Source organism: Neomonachus schauinslandi, chromosome 5, assembly GCF_002201575.2.
Source record: "Neomonachus schauinslandi chromosome 5, ASM220157v2, whole genome shotgun sequence".
Lineage (NCBI taxonomy): Eukaryota > Metazoa > Chordata > Mammalia > Carnivora > Phocidae > Neomonachus > Neomonachus schauinslandi.
In genome coordinates, this window is record NC_058407.1 from 56,547,552 (window position 1) to 56,565,446 (window position 17,895).

The following is a 17,895-nucleotide window of genomic DNA, read 5'->3' on the forward strand; positions in this document are numbered from 1 at the left end:
CCTCAGTTAACCCAACCTCCCTGACCTACAAGGTCTCAACCCTGAAATGATCCTCTACCTTAGGTGAGGTATGAAAGGGAACAGATTTTATAGTCAGACACACCTGGGCTCTTGTCCCGACTCCATCTCTTACCAGTTGTGTGACCTTATCCATTTTACATAACCTTCTTGCTATAAACTGAGTTGTCTTCCACCAAAATTTGTATGTTGAAGCCCTAACCCCTAGTACCTTAGAATGTGGCTGTATTTGAAAATAGGAACTTTAAAAAGGTGACTAAGTTTAAGTGAGGTAATAGGGTGGGAACTAATCCAATATAACCAGTGTCCTTATAAGAGGAGAAAGAGACACCAGGGGGAACTTGTACTGTGGAAAGACTATATTGAGGACACAGCAAGAAGGTGGCCATCTGTGAGCTAAGGAGAAAGGCCTCAAGAGAAATAAAACCTGCCAATACCCTGATCTTGGACTACCAGTCTCCAGAACAATGAGAAAATTTATTTCTATTGTTCAAGCCACCCAATCTGTGGTATTTTGTTTTGGCAGCCCTTAGCAAACGAATACACTTCCTGAGCCTCAAATTCTGCATCTAAAAAATAAGAATATCTATAGCTCCCAGGGTCTACACCTGCCTTTAGGTGTCAGGGTCTTTGGGGGTTTAAAAACAGACAAGAATGTTTGGTCAAGAAGAATCTTAGATTTTGGGGTGCCTGGATGGCTCAGTCGGTTAAGCGTCTGCCTTCTGCTCAGGTCATGGTCCTGGGGTCCCGGGATCAAGCCCCACATCGGGCTCCTTGCTCTGCAGGGAGCCCGCTTCTCCTTCTCCTCCCTGCTTGTAATCTCTCACTGTCTCTCCTTCTCTCTCTCTCAAATAAATAAATAAAATCTTTAAAAAAAAAAAAAAAGAAGAAGAAGAAGAAGAAGAATCTTAGATTTTATTGAAGGAATGAGGACCAGCATTGGGAGTCAGGTCATGTTCCAGTTCACACCTGACTCAGAGATTTTATTAAGCCAGAATGTTACCATATTTTCCCAGTCTTCTCTGAGAAAACACCCCCTGCAAACATCCACATAACAAGGGGCTATCTTGTCCATGGGCTGTATTTGCTATGATAGTCCATGATTTAAGAGAACCAACTTGGGTTCTCCATTGTTCTTTGAAGAAGGCGCTTACCAGAGTTTTCATATTAGTGAACCTGGTTCGTATCAGAGAAATGAGAGAAGGAGGAGAAGGTGTTTGTTAGGAAGTAAGAAGGGTTTGCTAAAGAAATTACTTGGAGCCACAGGAAGATATAATAAATCGCCATTCTGCAAATACCTGGACATTCACAGCCACAAAAAGCCATTCTGCTGCCATCCTTAGGGGAAACTGGAGATAGCAAAAAGATAAACTTTCCATCTGTCAGGTTCACTTCCAATTCTAGTTTCGTATTAAAATTCCACATGATTAGGGGCGCCTGGGTGGCCCAGTCGTTAAGCGTCTGCCTTCGGCTCAGGTCATGATTCCGGGGTCCTAGGATTGAGCCCCGCATCAGGCTCCCTGCTCAGCGGGAAGCCTGCTTCTCCCTCTCCCACTCCCCCTACTTGTGTTCCTGTTCTCACTGTGTCTCTCTCTGTCAAATGAATAAACAAAAAATCTTTAAAAATAAAAAAATTAAAAATAAAAAAATTCCTCATGATTAATAACTGTTTAATATTAATAGCTATGTAGTAGCCTCAGAAGGTTATTATAAGGATTACTACAATGACTTATAAGTTACCAAAATATAGGAGATGCTCAATAATGCTCAGTCCCTTCTTCCCTCAGTGCACCAAAGTCAATTCCTTGTACAAATTTTTATATCCTCAGCCTTCTCCTGTATGTCCCAATACACATACACACACACCTCTTAACCTGGTGTTTTTGAAGAAGACAAATAAAAGAAGGCTCCATCAGGAAATTCTATGAGGTGAGGGATTTTCAAGGGATATGTCATTTCCCCACAAAGGAACTCACCAAAAGTTGTCTTCCCTGCTTGGAGACCTAAATGACACTGTCTCTCGTCTAATGGCTAGATTTGGCTCAGCTGGGCTGTCCAGCACTCTCCCCTCTGAGGTCCCACCCCCTTCAGTCCTGACGTGAGCAAAGCGTCCCCAGGCACCTGGCCTGAGCTGCAAGCCCAGGTCCACAACGATATGATTTATCCCTCATGGTCTACTTCACAATGCCCCTTCAGGAACACAGAAGCCATTAAGCCTGGATTCAAATCATATGGTTCAAACCCAAAATGACTTTAACATTTGTTCCTTTCAGAGACCTGCTTGACAGAGTTTTATAAGCACAGTTTATATTGGGCAGGATTTCAGAGTCCATATCTTCTCCCTTTTTTCTCCTGGCAAGGAAAAGATTTGGGAACAATACATATTTGTTCAGCCCAGGAAAAAGAGGGGGAACGGGAATGTATATATGTCACTTTAAAAAAAAAAAAACACTTAAACCCAGCACACAGTACACAGAGAGATGCCTCCAGAAACTGGAAAAGGATAAACCTGAGCACATTTAATATTAGAATCTGGCAAACAGTTCTAAATGTTGGTTTCCAAATCTCTGCCCTAGAATCATTTCTTTCTCTCAGCTCATGGATACCAGGGAGCCAGTGGACCAGAGAAGGTGGATGGATAATTGGGCAGCAGCACAACTGATTTCTCAGTTGGCAACCTTTTAAAGCCTTGTAAATCCTAAACAGCAACTGGCCTTTCCATTCCTCCTTTTCCTCCTTCTGGCTGATGCCTGCAATAGCCTCTGTTCTGATGGGCCTGCAAACTCTGTCCACTGCCTGTATCTGGAAAAACACCCAATGCAAACCATCTAAACATAAACAACAAGCCATTTAATAACACAGATTATTTCCTGGTACCCAGGCTTCTGCCTAATGGTAAAATCCTGTTTTCAGCTTGGGCTGCAATAAAGGAAGTTGTTCACCTCGTGAAAGATGGTGAAATAAGACAGTCCTTCCTTCTTTGGTCAGCAAGTCTACAAAGAAAGCAGAACCTATAACCAAGCCTCCAGCACTCAGCACTGGGGAAAGGCAGAACTGTGGTGCTACACAAACCAAGTAGGAGTTCTCAAGTTCATAAGGATTTACAGCAGGCTCTTTGTAGAGCCATTTTTGAGGTGCAAATCTTAGCAACGCCGAAATGAAAATTTTGGTATTTAAAACATTAATTCTCAATTCTGGCTGTACTACATGAGGATCAATCACCTGGGGAGATGTTTTTAAATATAAATGCCTGGGTCCCATCCCCAGAGATTTTGCACTCTTTAAACAAAAACAAAACAAAAAAACTTCACCAGGAATTCTGATGTACAGCCGAGATTGGGAACCACTGACTTACAATGGGGAGAAACCTTATAAACAGAAACCAGAGATCAGAACCCTGGTTTCAGAAAGAAACATCCCAGAGCAGATCCACCTGACAGATGAAAATCAGCAAGATCTGGACAGCAAAGTGAGAGCAACCTGCATTACCCCCATGATCTGCAATAGCTCCATACTGGAAAATGCAGTTTTTTTGTATCAAAACTATATATATACATGTTATTATATGTACAGTCATTGTTTAGTAGAGTGTCCAGCTGAGCCAAAACTGGAATGCAAAGTCTAGTTCCTCACTACTCAAAACATAGTCCTTAGACCAGCAGTGTCGGCATCACCTGGGAGCTTGTTAGAAACGGACATTCTCAGGGATGCCTGGGTGGCTCAGTCAGTTAAGCATCTGCCTTCGGCTCAGGTCATGATCTCAGGGTCCTGGGATCCAGCCCCGCATCAGGCTCCTTGCTCAGTGGGAAGCCTGCTTCTCCCTCACCTTCTCCCTCTGCCTGCCACTCCCCCTGCTTGTGCTCTCTCTTGCTATCTCTCTGTGTCAAATAAATAAATAAAATCTTAAAAAAAAAAAAAAGAAGACAGAAATGGACATTCTCAGCCCCACCCCAGTCCTGCTGCATCAGAATCTGCATTTTAGCAAACTACTGTCAGGTAATAAATTTGCTCATTCAAGTTTCAGAAACAGTGGTCTTGCTGTTTGTGGAACTGACAAGTTAGTGATCCCTCCAGAGACTTGTTTTTATGAAGTGATAGGAAGGATGGATGGGAAGTTGCTCTGTTTGTTCTGTTTCTGATTTGGTTTAATTTGCTAAAGAATAAGGGTTTTACAGTCTTCAAAAAGTTAAAAATAGAACTACCCTACAACCCAGCAATTGCACTACTAAGTACTTACCCGAAGGATACAAAAATACTGATTCAAAGGGGCACATGCATCCTGATGTCTACAGCAGCATTATCAACAATAGCCAAATTATGGAAAGAGCCCAAGTGTCCATTGACTGATGAATGGATAAAGACGTGGTATATTGGACTATTGAACTATTACTCAGCCATAAAAAAGAATGAAATCTTGCCATTTGCAACAATGTGGACGGAGCTAGAGAGTATTATGCTAAGCAAAATAAGTCAGTCAGAAAAAGACAAATATATTATTTCACTCATATGTGGAAATTAAGAAATGAAACAGATGAACATAGGGCAGAAAAAGAAAAGAGGCAAACCAGAAAATAGACCTTTTTTTTTTTTAAGATTTTATTCACTTATTTGACAGAGAGAGACACAGTGAGAGAGGGAACACAAGCAGGGGGAGTGGGGGAGGGAGAAGCAGGCTTCCCGCTGAGCACGGAGCCCGATGTGGGGCTCGATCCCAGGACCCTGGGATCGTGACCTGAGCCGAAGGCAGACGCTTAACGACTGAGCCACCCAGGCACCCTCAGAAAATAGACTCTTAACTATAGAGAACAAACTGAGGGTTACTGGAGGGGAGGCAGGTGGGTATTAAGGAGGGCACTTATGATGAACACTGGGTGTTGTATGTAAGTGATGAATCACTAAATTTTACACCTGAAACTAATATTACATTGTATGTTAGCTAACTAGAATTTAAATAAAGAGTTGAAACAAACAAACAAAAAGAAGGGTTTTAGTGCACGGGTGTTTGAAGAGAAAGGAGGAGACAAGGACAAAGGAAGATGTGGTGTTCTAAGCCCCAGTAGAAAAATGATGATGATGAGGATGAGGATGATGACGAGGATGATGATGAAGTCAACAGGTAAAGGAGGGCTTTTTCTTAAAGGCTTGGTGAGAACCTGGTCACAAAGGGGTGTATTTCCAGAGCCCAGATGACAAACCAAGACAGGAAGGAGAAATCTCCCCAGTGCTGTCCACAGCCCAGCACTGCACTAACACAGCCAGGATTGCTGGATGGGCAGCACAGGCAGATAGCCTTGGCACATCCACTGGCATTTTCAAGATGTGTATCAACCTGAGAGGCCATGGTAAGGCTCTTCGTCAAGGCAGCCACAGTACCAGCAGAATGACTAGAATTGTTCCTGCGTACATGTGCCTGGCACGTAGCCGGCATTCAACAAATATTTGTTGAATGGATGGGTGGATGGATGCAGGACACCACCAGGAGACTTTAGGAATCATTAGAGGGAGAGAATCTGCAGGGGAACTGAGTCCTGTGGAAATGGAGATGGCACAAAGAATCATCAAAGTGTAAAGATGAATTTATGTGCCCTCATTTGTATCCATAGACAGTGCAGTGTGTCATCATGAAGTCCATACCAAAGAATTCCCAGGGGGTGTCACATCAAGAGATCCTTGGAGTAAGTGGACACTCACCTGACCATTACTGCAAAAATCATGGTCCCCCAAACGTGTTATTCTGAAAATTGGTAAAGAAAAAAATAACGAAGCATTTATTCTGCCTGCCTACTCTCCATGTGCAAGCAGCTGAATAGTCAATGAAAGTTCTTAGTAAGAAAATCCCAGTGTTGGGAAAGCTAGATATCCACAGACAGAAGAATGAAATTGGACCCCTCTCTTACACCACTTACAAAAATTAATGTGAAATGGATTAAAGACTGAAATTTAAGACGTGAAATCATAAAGCCCTTAAAAGAAAACAGGGGAGGGCGCCTGGGTGGCTCAGTTGGTTAAGCGACTGCCTTCGGCTCAGGTCATGATCCTGGAGTCCTGGGATCGAGTCCTGCATCGGGCTCCCTGCTCAGCAGGGAGTCTGCTTCTCCCTCTGACCCTCCCCCCTCTCATGTGCTCTCTCTCTCTCATTCTCTCTCTCAAATAAATAAATAAAAATCTTCAAAAAAAAAAAAGAAAACAGGGGAGGGGCGCCTGGGTGGCTCAGTCGTTAAGCGTCTGCCTTTGGCTCAGGTCACGATCCCAGAATCCTGGGATGGAGCCCCGCATCAGGCTCCCTGCTCGGCGGGAAGCCTGCTTCTCCTTCTCCTACTCCCCCTGCTTGTGTTCCCTCTCTCACTGTCTCTCTCTCTCTCTCTGTCAAAAAATAAATAAAATCTTTAAAAAATAAATAAAAATTTAAAAAATAAATAAAAAGAAAGAAAAGAAAACAGGGGAAAAGCTCTTTGAAATCAGTCGTGGCAATGATTTTTTGGATATGACACCATAAGCACAAGCAACAAAAGCAAAACTAAATGGGTGGGACTACATCAAACTAAAAAGCTCCTGCACAGCAAAAGAAACCATCAACAAAATGAAAAGGCAACCTACAGAATGGGAGACAACATTTGTAAACCATATATTTGATAAGGGATTAATATCCAAAATATATATAAGGAAATCCTACAACTCAATAGCAAAAAACAATCCAATTTTCAAATGGGCACAAGAGCTGACATTTTTCAAATGAAGATGTATAAATGGCCAACAAGTATATGAAAAGATGCTCAACATCACTCATCATCAGGGAAATGCAAATCAAAGCCACAATGAGGTATCCCCTCACATCTGTTAGAATGACCATACAAAAAGATAAGAGTAACAAATGCTGACTCGGATGTGGAGAAAATGGAACCCTTGTACAGTGTTATTGGGAATGTAATTTGGGGCAGCCACTATGGGAAACATTACGGAGGTTCCTCAAAAAATTAAAAATAGAACTACCATATGATCCAGTAATCCCATTTCTGGGTATTAATCCAAAGGAAAAAAATGTCAATATCTCAAAGAGACATCAGTATTCCTGTGTTCATAGCAGCATTATTCATAATAGCCAAGGCATGGAAACAACCTCGGTATCTGTCAATGGATGAATGAATAAAATGTGATATATATATACACAACGGAATAGTCCTCAGCCTTGGTGGGAAAAAAAAGAAATCCTGCCATTTGCAACAACACAGATGAAAAGTGAGAGCATTAGGCTAAGCAAAGTAAGTCAGATAGAGAAAGACAAATACTGTATGCTCTCCATATATGTGGAATCTAAAAAAAAGAAAAGAAAAAAGAACTCAGAAACAGAGAGCAGCTTGGTGGTTCTGGAGATGTATAGTGACTATAGTTAACAATACTGTTCTATATAATCGAAAGTTGCTAAAAGGGTAGATACTAAAAGTTCTCGGGGCACCTGGGTGGCTCAGTTGTTAAGCATCTGCCTTGGGCTCAGGTCATGATCCCAGGGTCCTGGGATTGAGCCCCGCATCGGGCTCCCTGCTCCATGGGAAGCCTGCTTCTCCCTCCCCCACTTCCCCTGCTTGTGTTCCTACTCTCACTATCTCTCTCTCTGTCAAATAAATAAATAAAATCTTTAAAAAAAGAAGTTCTCACCACACACACACATACACACACACAAAATGGTAGCTAAGTGAAGTGATGGGTATGTATAACCTTATTTTGGTAATCATTTCACAATACATACATGTATCAAATCTTGTTGTACCCTTTAAACTTACACAATGTTATAGTCAACTGTATCTCAATTAAGCTGGGAAAAAAGAAAATCTCAGCTAATAGGTAATAAAAATAACAGAATGTCAAAATAAAGAATTTAAGCCAGGAGTTCTTAAGCTTGACTGCACTTGGGAATCACTTTGGGAGCTTTAAACATACTGATGATGCCAAGATCCCACCCCCAGAGATTCTGATTTAATTTATCTGGTGAGGGGCCTAGTAATGACATTGGGCAGGGTTAAAATCTCCTCCCATGATTCTAGTGAGCAGCCAAGGTTGAGACTATTGATACAGGCAATGAACATCAATGGCCACTGGAACGATCAGATAGAAGGCTGTTGTAGGTCTACAGTATACAGATCAGGTGGATAACAGAAGAAACCTCTGGTTGATCCTACCACCATAAAACGTGTGATGCAAATGGAAGTACCCAACACCTACTATGAAGGATTCTCATCAAAAAGTCAATCTGAATCTGATCAAGCCTCTTAATTTAACTCTTACTTACAAGAAATATAAGAGACTTATGGGAAATAAAGGACACACACAGGATGCAATCAGCAAAACCCAGAATGTGGGAAAGTCTACAAGACAAATAACTCACTTTCTCCAACAAGTAAATTATAAGAAAATAATAAAGGACAGGAATCTATAGATTAAAAGAGTAATAAAAGACATTATCAACCAATGCAATATGTGGACCTGATTTGGATTTTGATTGGAATAAGCCAACAGTGAAAAAAACTATGAGACAATCAAAGAAGTCTGAATAGTGCTAGACGTTTGGTAATATTAAGACATTTGTGTTGGGGTACCTGGGTGGTGCAGTCGGTTAAGCATTGGACTCTTGGTTTTGGCTCAGGTCCTGATCTCAGGGTTGTGAGATCGAGCCCCATGTCGGGCTCCATGCTAAAGGCAGAGTCTGCTTGGGAGTCTCTCTCCTTCTCCCTCTGCCCCTCCCACTCCTGCTCTCTCTCTCTCTTTCCCTCTCTCTCCCTCTCTCTAAAAATAAATAAATAAATCCTTTAAAAAAAGATATTTGCGTTAAATTTTTTGGTCAGTAACTTTGTCTATAAAGGGCCAGATAGTGTTTTAGGCTCTGTAGATCTACAGTCTGTTGCAACTACTCACCTATGTCATTGTAGCCTGAAAACAGCTAAAAACAACACATAGCAAATGGCTTGGCTGTATTCCAATAGAAGGTTATTTACAAAAACAGACAACAAGATGGATTTTGTCAACCTCTGTTTTAGAGATACATTCAGAAGAGCTTATAGATGAAAGTATATGATGGATGTAATTTGCCTCTAGGCCTTCCACTGGAGGAGGGGAATGAGTGAACAGTATAAATGAAACAAGGTTGGTCATGTGTTGATAACTAGCTGAGGATGAGTACATGGGAGTTCATTATACCAGTGGTTCTCAAAGTGTGGTCCCTGGACCATCGGTGTCAGCATCATCTGGAAACTTGTTATAAATGCAAATTTTAGGCCCCACCTAAGACTTACTGAATCAGAAACTTTGGGGGTAGATCCCAGCAATCTGTTTTAACAAGGCCTGGGTGATTCTAATGCACACTAATGTTATTCTCTCTCTCTTTGTAGTCTTCTATATGTTTGAAATTTTGCATAGTAAAAAGTTTTTTTCATCTGATTCCCAAAGTGGCCATACCAAATAAGCAGTCCCTTTTAGGAAATATCAATTGCTTTAGATAGAGTATGATACATTGCTGAAGCAGGGGAATTTAAAAATGCAAATGAAACAACCTCTTTTGAAATGCTTATTAGATCTACTGCCTAACTCAAAACAAATAATGAACACACATGCATTTTTATACAGTCTTGGGCTTTTTTTTTAGTATTATTATTAAAACAGTTAACCCACTAAAAGTTTATTTTATATGTACCATCAGCTAAACATTTTCATCAACTTTTCAGGAAAAAAAATAAGTTATTTGATCTGAAAACTTCTTTATTACCAAGAACACATTATGTTTCAATATACACAGATCTCAAATCATTATATCATAGACCCGAAACTAATGTCATATGTCAATTATATCTTCATTAAAAAGAATATATTTTCCTAATACTCTATTTTGTTTTTATCAGATATTATTTTCCAGATTTTGTGACATTTTAACAATGATTTACAGTGTTTATTATTATGATGTCTTGAATTAATTTGAATTGAAAATGTGCCAAATTTCTCAACCTCATCACCAACAGATTTTTTTTTAACCTTCTCATTATGCCAGTAAATAGTTTGCTATTGTTTTGGAAATAAAGTGTGTGGAGCATTTCTCCATTATTCTTTAAAATTTATGCTAGCTATTATAGAATGAAGATGCTCTCTGTGTGGCAAAACAGTCTGTAATTTGCCATTTTGTTGCATAAATTTACTACCAATTCTCATCCCTCTGTAAGTGAGCCCTTCTTTGCCAGCATCTAAGTATATCAATTACTATCTCTAAAACTACTGATGGTGACAAGGAATCTAGAGGAAGCATCCAAAACATAATATGTTGTATCTAATATAATGTGAACAGAGGTTATGTCCCTTCTATTTCTTGATTTGATTTGCCTAAATACCTTTAGCCTATCAGAACTGAAATATATTGCCAAAAGTTGTTGTCATTTTTATGTTATATAGTCAATATCTTAAAAAGCCTATTTCCAGGGGCGGAGCAAGATGGCAGAGGAGTAGGAGACCTGGATTTCGTCTCCTCTCAGGAATTCAGCTGGATAGGGATCAAACCATTCTGAACACCTACAAACTCAACAGGAGATCGAAGAAAAGAATAGCAACAACTCTCTCATCAGAAAAGCGACCACTTTCTGGAAGGTAGGACGTGCGGAGAAGTGAATCCGAGGCGATATTCGGGAAGATAGACGGCGGGGGAGGGGGCCTCCATCTGCTGCTACTGGCAAGTGATAGAGCTGGGAGCACAAAATCAGAACTTTAAGAAGTCGGCTCCGCTAAGGGACGTCACTCTGGTGGCTAAGCGGGGGGTGGAACCCTCCGGGACAGTGTGGTCTCAGGACCCTTGGGGTCACAGAGAGATGGGGGGGGGCCTGAGTGTGGCAGAGCTCCCAGGTAACGGAGCAGGGAAGCCGGCTGCAGAGGCAGAGCCCAGGCGCGGGCTCTCAGCTCGGGGTGGCCATAAACCGTGATCCGCGGCACAGTCGGGCCACTGCTCCTCCAGCAGGGACCCAACAAGTGGCAGATCCGGGGAGACTCACCTTCTTCCCCCGGGAGGAGCGGCGCGGGAGCGCACCGCAGGGATCTGCTGGGTTTGGAGACTCCACACGGGGTCGGGTGCCAGAGATAGAAATGCTCGGTCACAGGCCAGGGGGGCACGGAGTGCAGCCGGAGACCAGGTAGACGGGAGTGACTGACGGCTTTTCTCTGGGGCTCACTGAGGAGCGGGGCCCGAGTACTCGGCTCCTCCGGGGTGGAGATTGGAGGCCGCCATTTACACTCTCCGCCTCCAAAGCTGTATGGAAAGCTTGAAGGGAACAAAAGCTCCCGAGAGCAAACCCAAGCAGATTACTTACCCTGCACCGGGCAAGGGTGGGGCAATTCTGCCTCCAGCAAAGACATTTGGGAACCACGGCAATAGGCCCCTCCCCCAGAAGATCAGCGAGAACAGCCAGCCAAGACTAAGTCTACCGATCAATGAGAACAGCAGAACTCCAGCGCTAGGGGAATAATGCACATAGAATTCATGGCTTTTTTACCATGATTCTTTAGTCTTTCAAAGTTAATTTTTTTTTAACATTTTTTTTCTAATTTTTCTTTTTCCCTTTTTCAACCAACATCTTATCAATCCCTTTTTTAAAAAAAAATTTTTATTTTTCATTTTTATTTTTCATTTTTAGAGTCATATTCTATCCCTTCATAGTAGTTACCCGTATTTTTGGCATATATATATAAGTTGTTCTCTCTTTAAAATTTTGAGATAGTTTCTTCTAACAGATCGAAATATACCCTAAATCTCTAGTGTATGGTTTTTTTCTACTCCCCTGCCTGATCACATTCTCTCCCTTTTTTTCTCTTTTTTTTTAAATCCTCGTCTTTCTTTTTTCAAACAACTTTTTATCAATTCCTTTTATAAAATTTTTTATAATTTCCATCTTTACAGTCATATTCCATCCCTTCATCATATCAACCCTTATTTTTGTACATATATAAGTTTTTCTTTCTTTAAAATTTTGGGAGGCACTTTCTTCTAACAGACCAAAATACACCCCAAATCTAGTGTGTGGCACTGATCTATATACCAGACTGATCATATTTGATCACATTCTGTTTTTTTTGTTTTGTTTTGTTCTGTTTTTGTTTGTTTTTATCTTTATTTTTTTCTTTTTCTTTTTTCTCTCTTTCCCTTTCTTTTCCCACTGCTTCAGGTCTTTTCTGATTTGTTTAGAGTATATTTTCTGGGAACATTGTTACCCTGTTAGCATTTTGTTCTCTCATTGATCTATTCTCCTCTGGACAAAATGACAAAGATGGAAAAAATCACCTCAACAAAAAGAACAAGAGGTAGTACCGACTGCCAGGGACCTACTCAATGCGGACATTAGTATGATGTAAGATCTAGAGTTCAGAATCATCACTTTAAAGATACTAGCTGGGCTTGAAAAAAGCATGGAAGTTATTAGAGAAACCCTTTCTGGAGAAGTAAAAGAACTAAAATCTAACCAAGTAGAAATCAAAAAGGCTATTAATGAGATGCAATCAAATATGGGGGCGCTAACTGCTAGGATAAATGAGGCAGAAGAGAGAATCAGTGATATAGAAGACCAAATGATGGAAAATAAAGAAGCTGAGAAAAAGAGAGATAAACAACTACTGGATCACGAGAGCAGAATTCGAGAGATAAGCGATACCATAAGATGAAACAACCTTAGAATAATTGGGATCCCAGAAGAAGAAGAAAGAGAGAGAGGGGCAGAAGGTATAATGGAGCAAATTATAGCAGAGAACTTCCCTAATTTGGGGAAGGAAACAGGCATCAAAATCCAGGAAGCACAGAGAACCCCTCTCAAAATCAATAAAAATAGGTCAACACCCCAACATCTAATAGTAAAACTTACGAGTCTCAGAGACAAAGAGAAAATCCTAAAAGCAGCTCGGGAGAAGAGATATGTAACCTACAATGGTAGAAACATTAGATTGGCAACAGACCTATCCACAGAGACCTGGCAGGCCAGAAAGGACTGGCATGATATATTCAGAGCACTAAACGAGAAAAATATGCAGCCAAGAATACTATATCCAGCTAGGCTGTCATTGAAAATAGAAGGAGAGATAAAAAGCTTCCAGGAAAAACAAAAACTAAAGGAATTTGCAAACACGAAACCAGCCCTACAAGAAATCTTGAAAGGGGTCCTCTAAGCAAAGAGAGAGCCTAAAAGTAACATAGACCAGAAAGGAACACAGACAATATACAGTAACAGTCACCTTACAGGCAATACAATGGCACTAAATTCCTATCTTTCAATAGTTACCCTGAATGCAAATGGGCTAAATGCCCCAATCAAAAGACACAGGCTATCAGATTGGATTAAAAAACAAGACCCATCGATATGCTGTCTGCAAGAGACTCATTTTAGACCCAAAGACACCCCCAGATTGAAAGTGAGGGGGTGGAAAACCATTTACCATGCTAATGGACACCAAAAGAAAGCTGGGGTGGCAATCCTTATATCAGACAAATTAGATTTTAAACCAAAGACTGTAATAAGAGATGAGGAAGGACACTATATCCTACTTAAAGGGTCTATCCAACAAGAAGATCTAACAATTGTAAATATCTATGCCCCTAACATTGGAGCAGCCAATTATATAAGGCAATTAATAACAAAAGCAAAGAAACACATCGACAACAATACAATAATAGTGGGGGACTTTAACACCCCCCTCACTGAAATGGACAGATCATCTAAGCAAAAGATCAACAAGGAAATAAAGACTTTAAATGACACACTGGACCAAATGGACTTCACAGACATATTCAGAACATTCCATACCAAAGCAATGGAATACACATTCTTCTCTAGTGCCCATGGAACATTCTCCAGAATCGATCACATCCTAGGTCATAAATCAGGTCTCAACTGGTACCAAAAGATTGGGATCATTCCCTGCCTATTTTCAGCCACAATGCTTTGAAACTAGAATTCAATCACAAGAGGAAAGTCGGAAAGAACTCAAATACATGGAGGCTAAAGAGCATCCTACTAAAGAATGAATGGGTCAACCAGGAAATTAAAGAAGAATTAAAAAAATTCATGAAACCAATGAAAATGAAAACACAACTATTCAAAATCTTTGGGATGCAGCAAAGGCAGTCCTAAGAGGAAAGTATATAGCAATACAAGCTTTTCTCAAGAAACAAGAAAGGTCTCAAGTACACAACCTAACCCTCCACCTAAAGGAGCTGGAGAAAGAACAGCAAATAAAGTCTAAACCCAGCAGGAGAAGAGAAATAATAAAGATCAGAGCAGAAATCAATGAAATAGAAACTAAAAGAACAGTAGAACAGATCAACGAAACTAGGAGCTGGTTCTTTGAAAGAATTAACAAGATTGATAAACCCCTGGCCAGACTTAGCAAAAAGAAAAGAGAAATGACCCAAATCAACAAAATCATGAATGAAAGAGGAGAGATCACAACCAACACCAAAGAAATACAAACAATTATAAGAACATATTATGAGCAACTCTATGCCAGCAAATTAGATAACCTGGAAGAAATGGATGCATTCCTAGAGATGTATCAACTACCAAAACTGAACCAGGAAGAAATAGAAAACCTGAACAGACCTATAACCACTAAGGAAATTGAAGCAGTCATCAAAAATCTCCCAAAAAACAAAAGCCCAGGGCCAGATGGCTTCCCAGGGGAATTCTACCAAACATTTAAAGAAGAATTAATACCTATTCTTCTGAAACTGTTCCAAAAAATAGAAATGGAAGGAAAACTTCCGAACTCATTTTATGAGGCCACCATTACCTTGATCCCCAAACTAGACAAAGACCCCATCAAAAAGGAGAACTACAGACCAATATCCCTGATGAACATGGATGCAATAATTCTCACCAAAATACTAGCCAATAGGATCCAACAGTACATTAAAAGGATTATTCACCACGACCAAGTGGGCTTTATCCCTGGGCTGCAAGGTTGGTTCAACATCCACAAATCAATCAACGTGATACAATACATTAAGAAAAGAAAGAACAAGAATCATATGATCCTCTCAATAGATGCAGAAAAAGCATTTGACAAAGTACAGCATCCTTTCTTGATCAAAACTCTTCAGAGTATAGGCATAGAGGGTGCATACCTCAATATCATAAAAGCCATCTATGAAAAACCTACAGCGAATATCATTCTCAATGGGGAAAAACTGGGAGCTTTCCCCCTAAGGTCAGGAACGCGGCAGGGATGTATTCAACATAGTATTAGAAGTCCTAGCCACAGCAATCAGACAACAAAAAGAAATAAAAGGCATCCAAATCAGCAAAGAGGAAGTCAAACTCTCACTCTTTGCAGATGATATGATACTTTATGTGGAAAACCCCAAAGACTCCACCCCAAAACTGCTAGAACTCATACAGGAATTCAGTAATGTGGCAGGATATAAAATCAATGCACAAAAGTCAGTGGCATTCCTATACACCAACAACAAGACAGAACAAAGAGAAATTAAGGAGTCAATCCCATTTACAACTGCACCCAAAACCATGAGATACCTAGGCATAAATCTAACCAAAGAGGCAAAGGATCTGTACTCAGAAAACTATAAAATACTCATGAAAGGGGCGCCTGGGTGGCTCAGTTGGTTAAGCGACTGACTTCGGCTCAGGTCATGATCCTGGAGTCCCAGGATCGAGTCCCACATCGGGCTCCCTGCTCGGCAGGGAGTCTGCTTCTCCCTCTGACCCTCCTCCCTCTCATGCTCTCTGTCTCTCATTCTCTCTCTCTCAAATAAATAAATAAAATCTTTAAAAAAAAAATACTCATGAAAGAAATTGAGGAAGACACAAAGAAATGGAAAAACGTTCCATGCTCATGGATTGGAAGAACAAATATTGTGAAGATGTCAATGCTACCTAGAGCAATCTACACATTCAATGCAATCCCCATCAAAATACCATCCACTTTTTTCAAAGAAATGGAACAAATCATCCTAAAATTTGTATGGAACCAGAAAAGACCCCGAATAGCCAGAGGAATGTTGAAAAAGAAAAGCAAAGCTGTTGGCATCACAATTCCGGACTTCCAGCTCTATTACAAAGCTGTCATCATCAAGACAGCATGGTACTGGCACAAAAACAGACACATAGATCAATGGAACAGAATAGAGAGCCCAGAAATGGACCCTCAACTCTATGGTCAACTCATCTTTGACAAAGCAGGAAAGAATGTCCAATGGAAAAAAGACAGTCTCTTCAACAAATGGTGTTGGGAAAATTGGACAGCCACATGCAGAAGAATGAAACTGGACCATTTCCTTACACCACACACAAAAATAGACTCAAAATGGTTGAAAGACCTCAATGTGAGACAGGAGTCCATCAAAATCCTAGAGGAGAACACAGGCAGCAACCTCTTCGACCTCAGCCACAGCAACTTCTTCCTAGAAACATCGCCAAAGGCAAGAGAAGCAAGGGCAAAATGAACTATTGGGACTTCATCAAGATAAAAAGCTTTTGCAAAGCAAAGGAAACAGTCAACAAAGCCAAAAGACGACCAACAGAATGGGAGAAGATAGTTGCAAATGACATATCAGATAAAGGGCTAGTATCCAAAATCTATAAAGAACTTATCAAACTCAACACCCTAAGAACAAAGAATCCAATCAAGAAATGGGCAGAAGACATAAACAGACATTTTGCCAAAGAAGACATCCAAATGGCCAACAGACACATGAAAAAGTGCTCAGTATCGCTCAGCATCAGGGAAATCCAAATCAAAACCTCAATGAGATACCACCTCACACCAGTCAGAATGGCTAAAATTAACAAGTCAGGAGACGACAGATGTTGGCGGGGATGCGGAGAAAGGGGAACCCTCCTACACTGTTGGTGGGAATGCAAGCTGGTGCAGCCACTCTGGAAAACAGTATGGAGGTTCCTCAAAAAGTTGAAAGTAGAGCTACCATATGATCCAGCAATTGCACTACTGGGTATTTACCCCAAAGATACAAAAGTAGGGATCCAAAAGGGTATGTGCACCCCGATGTTTATAGCAGCAATGTCCACAATAGCCAAACTGTGGAAAGAGCCAAGATGTCCATCAACAGATGAATGGATAAAGAAGATGTGGTATATATATATACAATGGAATATTATGCAGCCAACAAAAGGAATGAGATCTTGCCATTTGCAACAACATGGATGGAACTGGAGGGTATTATGCTGAGCGAAATAAGTCAAACAGAGAAAGACATGTATCATATGACCTCACTGATATGAGGAATTCTTAATCTCAGGAAACAAACTGAGGGTTGCTGGAGTGGGGGGTGGGGCGGGAGGGATGTGGTGACTGGGTGATAGACACTGGGGAGGGTATGTGCTCTGGTAAGCGCTGTGAATTGTGCAAGCCTGTTGAATCTCAGATCTGTACCTCTGAAACAAATAATGCAATATATGTTAAGGAAAAAAAAAAAAGAAGAAGAAGGGGAAGAATGAAGGGGGGAAAATCGAGGGGTAGACGAACCATGAGAGACGATGGACTCTGAAAAACAAACTGAGGGTTCTAGAGGGGAGGGGGATGGGAGGATGGGTTAGCCTGGTGATGGGTATTGAGGAGGGCACGTTCTGCATGGAGCACTAGGTGTTATGCACAAACAATGAATCATGGAACACTACATCTAAAACTAATGATGTAATGTATGGGGATTAACATAACAATAAAAAATTTTTTTTAAAAAGCCTATTTCCTACAGAATAACTGATCCAGGCATATTGTATCCAACTTGTACAAGATACAGATCCTACCCTAATGATAAAATAAATTATTCTGGGCGCCTGGGTGGCTCAGTTGGTTAAGCGACTGCCTTCGGCTCAGGTCATGATCCTGGAGTCC